A 9,671-nucleotide genomic window follows, 5' to 3' on the forward strand; every position below is an offset into this window, starting at 1 on the left:
TTGTATAATTTCCCAACTAAACAAAACATTTAGTAACTTCTCAATCCCAAGTGTTGAAACACAAAGGGTATCACCCTTACATTTCGAAAGGTCTTGCGCAATGTTCCTAGATTTCATCAGTCCTGCATATGAATGCCCAGTGTTCGCTTTGCCTTTCACTCCTTTCCTCTTGAATATACAATGCATTTATGGAAACTCTTGATAAGGCACCTGCAATCTTAACCTCCTATCAAGTTTTCCCTTTTTTATTTGCCTATTCAAATTTCTTTCCTTCAGTTCCCCGCTGACAGCTCTCCAGGGAAGTATCACCTTCCCAGCACACTGATGCCTTCCTGAGCTCCTAGGAGCAGTTTACAATATATTTCATTCAAAGGTCCAATCATGCTTTACCTTGTGGCATGTGATTATGTTATTGTTATTCAGATTCCTTTCCATTGAATAAAAGATCTGCTTTGGGAAATAATTTATTTCATAAGCTAAGCTTTCTAGCTAACTAGAGATATATTCCTTTTTGCTGTAAAAATTTATTTTAATCATTGCGGATAGAAATACTTCTGAAATAAATAATATATTTCTGTGACTTTGGGAATAAAAAATGCCGATTTATTAATTTTTTTGGTGGCTTAGTATAATCACTATTGATATGTTTTTCTAGCATTATATTACAGGGCTGCTCTAAGATTACTAATAGGTTCTTAAAAGTACAATACTCACTGAGAAATATTTGTTTTGTCATTTTATTTGTTGTTTCAGTTATAGATTTCTGCTTGTAGTTTTCCCCTTAATAGCAGCTCTCTCATGGCCACTAATTTGTCTGGAACTTGATAATAACCATATATATTTAATGTCTGCCTATAATATGTAGAAGTAGGCTCAGATTGAATATAGTATACAAAGTCCTTGAGAGTTAATGCTTAATGCTTAGAACACATTATTTTATTTTCTGTGAAAGATCTCTATAGATATTTACCTCCTGATATTTTGCTGAATCCAAGATAGATATGGTTGTGGGACAGCCAAATTTCAAATAGGCTCAAATTATTTTTTTATAACCTGTTTTGACTTTTGTCTTATCTTTCCAAATCTACCATTATTAGAAATGTGCAGTTCTATGATTTTTAACTCTTTGAAGAATTTAGTTCAGTGTTTTGTACTTTTAAGTGATATGCAAATATGAATTGAATTCAAGAAATCTCAGACTTGCGTAATGATACTTAATTGTCTAATCATTGACTCTTTAACAGATTGCCTATGCAAAATATTTCTTAGAAAGATTGCAGTCGGAGGAGAGAGGAGAATATGGGAGATAAAACTGTTTCTCAGTGACTTTCTCCATGTTTTCTTTTGTATTGATTTCTTTTTCTTTTCTTTTCTTTCCTTTTTTTTTTTTTTTTACTAATAAGGACCTATGATATGGATGAAATGCATAATTTTTTATCTCCAGTACTTTCCAGTTCTTTATCTAATGAAAGGTGTTTCTCCAACTACAAAATTGCCCTGGTGAGTTGTTAGGTCTTATTTGAGTGTATTTAAGGAAGTCTGCAATGTGTATACAGTTTTTCCTCCCATTAAACACCTCAGGCCTCTACATTAGATTTTCCTGTATTTCCTGAGACAATCTCACACATTCCAACCTTCATAGCATGTTATCACTATGAAGATATTTGAAATGTTACATGGAAGAGAAACATTTTAACATGTAAATTGCCAGCCAGCCTCTTAGGCTCCTTATCAGTTAAGAAGAACCTTGTCTTTGCCACCTGGTTTCCTGGGTCTGGGCTGTGTATGGAGAGAAACGAGACATGTCCCCAACCTCCACATTGAATCACATTGGAAGAGAGTGAAACTTACCGATGGTGATGAAGTGAATAGACACTGAAGGTGATAAGGGTGGGAAGTGAAGTCAGTAGTCAGTGCAAGTAATGTTTGGGGGGCATTTAGAGAACAGGAGGAAAGGCACCATACACAAGACAAAGATATGAAAGGAAGAAAAATGAGTATTTTCTGTTTTAAAAACAAATCCACTTTTACTTTCCAATTATATTTGCTAGAAATTTGAAGTCTGAATTTTTGTTTAAATGTTGAGAAAGGTGTTATACACATGAATGTAACTATCTTTGCAGAGAACAGAGGACTCCTACAGTACTGTTGCTAAACCTGTGTCCACCCCCCACCACCCCAGGTAAAATATGTACCTTGTATTGCTGAAGTTGGGAAGTTTTTTTCTATGAGTTATGGAATGTAACCCTAGAAAAGAATGGATTGCAATGCTATTTAAGGAAACATATAATTGAAAGAATTAATTTGATATGTAAAAGATGTTGCATGTGAAAATGGACAGCAATATTCTTTATTAACAAAAATTGGAGGCAATTTATGTCTATGATATGAAATTGTTTATTTGATAGATAAGGTTAATACACTATAACCAATGTAATCAATATTAATAATAATAAAGGCCTATATTTATTAATAACAATGCCTCAGTACAAGTAGTATGACATATTAAAGTCAATTCAGTTTTGTAAAAATGTATCTATTTTATATGTTTTCACAAGAAAAAGTTTCCCATAGGGATATTAGTTATTTTATTCTTTAATTTTTTGCTGAAATTAACTTTAGCTTGTAAAATTATAATTTTAGTATTTATAATTTATTTCTTACATGCTTATTAGTATTTTTGCAAAGGTCATGAAATATTAATGTAAAAAAAAGATATGAAATTCTTACAACAAGCATTTTAGGCATTATGGTCATTAACAAATTCATAAATTACCCACCAATAAAACCAGCTCCTTAAATGCAGCCATTACCTCAGAACTGAAGTTCTCAGTTTCCAGAACTCCCCACATGGACTGGAACTTGGAAAAGGTACCTCAAAAATTCCTTTATATAGCACAGTTTTATTGATTCTTGGTTTGGAGAACTTAAAATTCATGCAATCTTCTGTTCTAGAGTTTATGCACAAACAACTTGAAGCAAACTGAGTCTTCAAATATCAGCATTTTTAACATCAGACAAGACCTGGATATAGCTGTGCAATAATCCAGGAGGTCAGTGTCCGAGTCATGGGATCGCGAGCACCTTGCCGACCCTCTCTGAGCCAGCCCTGCATCATCCATAAGGTAATATTTTCAAGTGGCTTGCTGAGGGTTAACTGGGGAAAATGTATCATGTTCTTGGCACACATTAGGGGCTTGAAAGTGGTATGGATAACTCAATTTTTAACCACAAATGCCCACTTAAGGCAAGCTGTGGCCAAGGAAGAGGCTACAAACTCGATGAAGAATTCTCGCTGGGGTCAGTACTTTAAACCATAATCCCTACCTCTTCTTAACATATTGACAGATTTGGGAAAGGGTGACCCTTTGGCAGTGTTCCAAACAGGGAGAAGGTGATTGAGTTGTTGAAGTGAAACCCTAAAACGTCCCCCATCAGGCGGCCACATGGCTTCCTCCTCCTGTGTTGAGGGTTCTATTCACATGCCACCTTTTCAGAGAGATTTCATCTCCAATCTCTGCCTCATTTCCTCTTTCTCAGCACTTAGCATTTGTTGACGGAGTATGTATTTTATTTTTGTTATCCTTCTAGAATGTTCAGTGCCATGACCATAGGTTCTTGTGTGTTTTGTTCACCTACATGTTACCAGAGTCTGGGCACATAGGAGTTGATCACTATTTCTTGAAAAAGAAGGCATAAATGAATATAGAATAATGAAACTTAATTCTTAAAAATGAAATTCAAGGTATTTCTTTTTTTTTTTTAATTTTTTAAGGTATGATTGATATACACTCTTATGAAGATTTCACATGAAAAAACAATGTGGTTACTACATTTACCCATATTATCAAGTCCCCACCCATACTCCAATGCAGTCACTGTCCATCAGTGCAGCAAGTTGCCACAGATCCACTATGTCCCTTCTCTGTGCTACACTGTTCTCCCCATGATCCCCCACACCATGTATACTAAACATAATACCCCTCAATCCCCTTCTCCCTCCCTCCCCACCCGCCCTCCCACACCCCTCCACTTTGGTAACCACTAGTTCCTTCTTGGAGTCTCTGAGTCTGCTGCCAGTTTGTTCCTTTAGTTTTGCTTCCTTGTTATACTCCACAAACGAGGGAAATCATTTGGCATTTGTCTTTCTCTGCCTGGCTTATTTCACTGAGCATAATGTCCTCCAGCTCCATCCAGCTTGTTGCAAATGGTAGGATTTGTTTCTTTCTTATGGCTGAATAGTATTCTATTGTATATATGTACCACATCTTCTTTATCCATTCATCTACAGATGAACACTTAGGTTGCTTCCATATCTTGGCTATTGTAATAAGTGCTGCAATGAACATAAGGGTGTATATGTCTTTTTGAATCTGAAAAGTTGTATTCTTTGGGTATATTCCAAGGAGTGGGATTCCCGGGTCAAGTGGTATTTGTATTTTTAGTTTTTTGAGGAACCTCCATACTGCTTTCCACAATGGTTGAACTAGCTTACATTCCCACCAGCAGTGTAGAAGGGTTCCCCTTTCTCTGCATCCTTGCCAACATTTGTTGTTCTTAGTCTTTTCGATGCTGGCCATCCTTACTGGTGTGAGGTGATATCTCATTGTGGTTTTAATTTGCATTTCCCTGATATTCGGTGATGTGGAGCATCTTTTCATGTGTCTGTTGGCCATCTGAATTTCTTCTTTGGAGAACTGTCTCTGCATATCCTTTGCCCACTTTTTAATTGGGTTATTTGCTTTTTGGGTGTTGAGGCATGAAGTTCTTTATATATCTTGGATGTTAACCCCCTGTCTGATATGTCATTTACAAATATATTCTCCCATACTGTAGGATGCCTTTTTGTTTTGTTGATGATGTCCTTCGCCATGCAAAAACTTTTTAGTTTGATGTAGTCTCATGAGTTCATTTTTGCTTTTGTTTCCCTTGCTTGAGGAGATGCATTCAGGAAGAAGTTGCTCATGCTTATATTCAGGAGATGTTTGCCTGTGTTGTCTTCTCAGAGTTATATGGTTTCATGACTTACATTCAAGTCTTTAATCCATTTCGAGTTTAATTTTGTGCATGGGGTTAAACAATAATCCAGTTTCATTCTCTTACATGTAACTGTCCAGTTCTGCCAGCACCAGCTGTTGAAGAGGCTGTCATTTCCCCATTATATGTCCATGGCTCCTTTATCATATATTAATTGACCATATATCAGGGCTCTCTAGTCTGTTCCATTGATAGCAATTGCATTGAATCTGTAGATTGCTTTAGGCAGGATGGCCATTTTGACAATATTAATTATTCCTATCCATCTATCCATGAGCATGGGATGTGTTTCCATATATTGGTATCTTCTTTAATTTCTCTCATGAGTGTCTTGTAGTTTTCAGAGTGTAGGTCTTTCACTTCCTTGGTTAGATTTATTCCTAGGTATTTTATTTTTTTTAATGCAATTGTGAATGGAATTGTTTTCCTGATTTCTGTCTCTGCTAGTTCATTGTTAGTGTATAGGAATGCCACAGATTTCTGTGTATTAATTTTGTATCCTGTAACTTTGCTGAATTCAGATATTAGATCTAGTAGTTTTGGAGAGGAGTCTTGAAATTCAAGGCATTTCATGGGCCTGATATGCATGGCCTTTGATACATTAGAAAAATCATTTTGTTACTAATTAAAAAAATTGTTCCCTCTCCTTTAACCTTTTCATTAGCCAACTGTGTGACTTCGTCACTTATAACCTCTCTGAGTGAGAGATTTTGCATCTACAAAGGGTTGTTGTAATTCTACCTGCTCTGTCTGCTTGTTTCATGGGGTGTTGTGATGAACAAATAAAGTAATACATGTGGGTGTCCTCTGGAAAAAGATACCAATATATAATTTAAGGTATTTAGCAAGAGAGTTTGTAAATTTGAAACATCAAAATACTGAACAACTGACTATATGGTGACAGACTACGACATTTGAGAACATGAACAGTACTTGTACTATCAAACATTTTATGTGAAAAACCAGCAGTGTCATTCATAAAGATTTTTTTTTTAATGCAGAAACATTGGGTAATCTCACTGAACAAAATAGAAAACCTGACAAGATATAAATACATTGTTCTGGATGGTATTTAATCCCACTGTTGACAGCAAAGGATACACTGGCTGGAAAGCTGATGGCCTCTGATAGAAGGTATACATTGCAATTAGGTAAAATAGAGAAGAGATTTATGCAAAAGAAGCTCATTCATCTGACAAGACCAAAAAGAATGAAAGAAAACTTGAACAAATAGATAAGGACTGTGATTTGGAATTACCCAGCTAAGACATCGTGACAGTCAAAATGGGAAGGGTATTGTCAAAAGGCTGATTTCAGCTGAAAGATGATGGATGTTGCAGAGATTTAGCATTAATAGGAGCAAATGCAATATTCAGAGTGATTTTTGAAGAGAATGGTATCAGTCTGAAAAGGGAATGCAAGTCATTTAAAATAAATCCAAATACCCAGAACACAAAGTACCTGTGTAATTGACTGCTTCTTAGTGACACTGAATACTTTTGGGCTTAAAATACAGGTTTCCAAGAAGTCAATTTCAAGGAGATTAATTAATATTTAATATAGTGCATTGAAAGCACAAATGGCCTGGTTCCTTCTGCAGTCCTCTGGCATCAGAGGGCTGTGTCACCATCAGGCAGTGTCCTCTTCTGTAAAATGGAAGAACTGACCCACGTGGCCTGTATGACCTTGTAAGTGCCCACAGGTTACTCAGTGAAGGAAGTAAGAGCCCACTGCACTGGAAGACATGACCAGGACTAACATGTCAATCCCGGGGCTCTGGCACAGGCTAGGGAGGCCACGGGAGTGGACCTTGCACGTTCTCAGCCTGGGGACAACTGTGCCCTGGAAAGAGGACCTTGAGATGAGGAGGGATGTTTGTGACCTAGGGAACTCAAATTGATTTTCAGATATTTCTGGAAATTTCAGGCAATGAGGGGGAATTTAGTTATTTCTTCACCATGAAAGCTTGGTTGCTTTGGAGTCTCTGTGTAGGTGTCCTTATATCAGAAACATAAATGTGGACATTGTACTTTTCCATCTCATAAGCAGAGGACAGGGGAGAGCGAGAACTTCCTACTAGTTTTCCTTGGTTGGTTCATTTAATCTCTGCTAACTATGTTCCCAGGAAAGTATCAGCAAAACCCAATATGCAGAAGGAAAATTGGTAACAGCCCTTTCCTGCCAGTCCTGGCACAGCAGCCAGTGTGGCCCTGGGATGTAGTCTGGTAGTCGCCTTGTTCATTTGATGTCAACCAAGTTGGTATTTGTGGTGCAACCTGATGTTGATGAGACAAACAAACAAATAAATGAAAAATGCTGAAAGCATACTAGAACAAGGCACACCTAATTCTGTATGATTCAAATCTACTTTGGGTATTTGAAACCTGTACCACAGCCTCGGATGGATACAGCCATAAGAAGATTACACCAAAATTACGAATTTAACAACAGAGATGGAGATTCTTTCTATGGAACCATTTCTTGGCCTCAGCCATGAGTTTTTCTCACTGAAGACTTTCATGTAGAAAATAGGAGTTGCTTTTCAAGGCATTTCAACCTCATTCTGCTGAAATCTTCTCCCTGCTTTTCACTATTTCATCAAGAGAGAGGAGAGAGAGAAAGGGAGAAAGAAGAAAGGAAAAGCCACACACACACACAGAAAGACTGAGAGAGGTTATCTTCCATGAGAAACTCACCTGAAAGAAAATATTTGTCATAGAAACAATGGCATATTTTGTATGCACTGTGCAGACGTATCTCAGCATGACACTAGGCCAGAGCATGCCGGTCTGATGGAGGGGATGAGAAACTAGCAGCAAACTCTTTCATGATATCTTATGCCTGGAGTTATCGTTACTCAAAAAATTCTTTATTCAGGGTAGAGGTTTACATTACCAAATTGCCATTTAAGCATCTCCCAGAAACAAATATATCTTATATGTGCTGCAGGTAATATATGGGCTATGTCTATCTATCTATATATCTGTAATTATACCTATAATTGTCCAGCTACATTATAAAAGAAAAGGTGGGAGAAAGGATGAGTTGCATTCATGTAAACAAAATCTCAAGCCAAATGAAACCAATTACAAATAATTCACGCTGTGTTTCCTGAATATTTGCTAAGAAATGTGGTTTCCACCAAAATTATAATTGTCTTAAGATGCTTGGCTCTTGGGTCATAGTGTCAGAGAACTTGGCTCAAGATCCAAGTTTATATTTGAATGTCTGAATTGCCTCCTTAAAATATCTCAACTCCTTAAACATCTATTAGTATAGCTGTAGCAATAACTGTAAGAGCAGTATTTATCTCATTAGGTTATTGCAAGATTTAAAGAGAAAAATTAATTTTAAACACTGAAAGATAAGGGTTACTTTGATTGAGGATGAACTCCTGCAGCCTGATTTCCCAGCACACAGCTGGCCCCCTATGGATCTCGGCAGAAAGCTGTTGCAATCCAGTGCTTAAGGCAATAGTCTCTTAGTTCATTGCCTGCCCGGACTCTCCGTGGGCTTCTGCCAAGGACACGGCTCTAGCCGATCTGATCTGGAGTGTGTGCCATTTGCCTTTACTGTGCAGCATCTCAGTCTGTTCTGGCTGCTGTAGCAAAACACCATAGACCAGGTGGCTTCTAAACAGCATAAACGTATTCCTCGCACTTTTGGAGGCTGGACGTCCAAGATAAAAGGTGCTGGTATGTTTGGTTTCTGGTGAGAGCCTGCTTGCTGGTTATCTGTTATACAAACGTCTTTATGGTATGTTTGGTTTCTGGTGAGAGCCTGCTTGCTGGTTATCTGTTATACAAACGTCTTTATAACAAATGTTTACATCTAAATCATACTGCATGTGTTTTATGTGTATATATCTATATTATATAATATATAGTCTAATAAAATATATTTTGACTATAATTTTCTTAGCTTGTATATAATTTTATAAATTAATTGACTTCTTAGAATATATATAGTTTACATAAATTGATATGCCTTCGTATAAAGTATCATTCCAGGTATTCTTTGTTTCCTCTATTAAACCCCATATTAAAGAATCTTCTGGATATTCTGCTGTGAATAAAGTGGACAGCAACTGACAACTGGCACACATTTTCATTCCTGGAAGATGACTACATGAACAGCATGCTTTTGCTTCATTTTACACTTTACCATGTATGTCGCACTATTAAACAAACTCCAAGGACCACCATTGTACCCAGTTGAACAGCAGAATCAAAAGCATCAGCTCAATCAGTAGCCACTGAAGTCAAACCAAACCAATTATGTGGGTGTTTTTGTTTTTTCATTGAGAGAGGGTGTCATTCTAATGCAACAGTCTTAAGAGCTACATCATACATTCCTGAGACTAGACAACTAGAGATGTTTTATTCAGCTTTCACTAGTCTATATAGTATAATGTATAATGTAAAGATAACTTACCATCAAGCAAAATACCCTATTAACCACTTTTGTTTTTTCCTTGGATTTGAGAATAAACATTTAAGGATTATTTATCTGTGGGATGCAGCTACTCTGAATAAAACTTCATCCTTAAGAGAACTTTTCCCTTCCTGTGTCCCATTAAATTAGAAAAAAATACGAAAAATGTTAATTGACTTCAAAGACACTGATAATATTAT

The 9,671-nt window shown here is 36.7% G+C and overlaps 1 long non-coding RNA gene across 1 annotated transcript; it reads left to right on the forward strand.

Annotated features, from left to right (window-relative positions):
* The first annotated feature begins 2,792 nt into the window (after window positions 1–2,792).
* On the forward strand, window positions 2,793–9,148 carry LOC130684249 (uncharacterized). The gene is made up of 4 exons (XR_008998438.1): window positions 2,793–2,871; window positions 2,956–3,125; window positions 3,650–3,745; window positions 9,085–9,148. It is a non-coding gene; the product is annotated as an uncharacterized LOC130684249 (long non-coding RNA).
* Window positions 9,149–9,671: the final 523 nt, after the last annotated feature.

The sequence above is a fragment of the Manis pentadactyla genome, chromosome 6 (genome assembly GCF_030020395.1).
Source record: "Manis pentadactyla isolate mManPen7 chromosome 6, mManPen7.hap1, whole genome shotgun sequence".
Taxonomy (NCBI): domain Eukaryota; kingdom Metazoa; phylum Chordata; class Mammalia; order Pholidota; family Manidae; genus Manis; species Manis pentadactyla.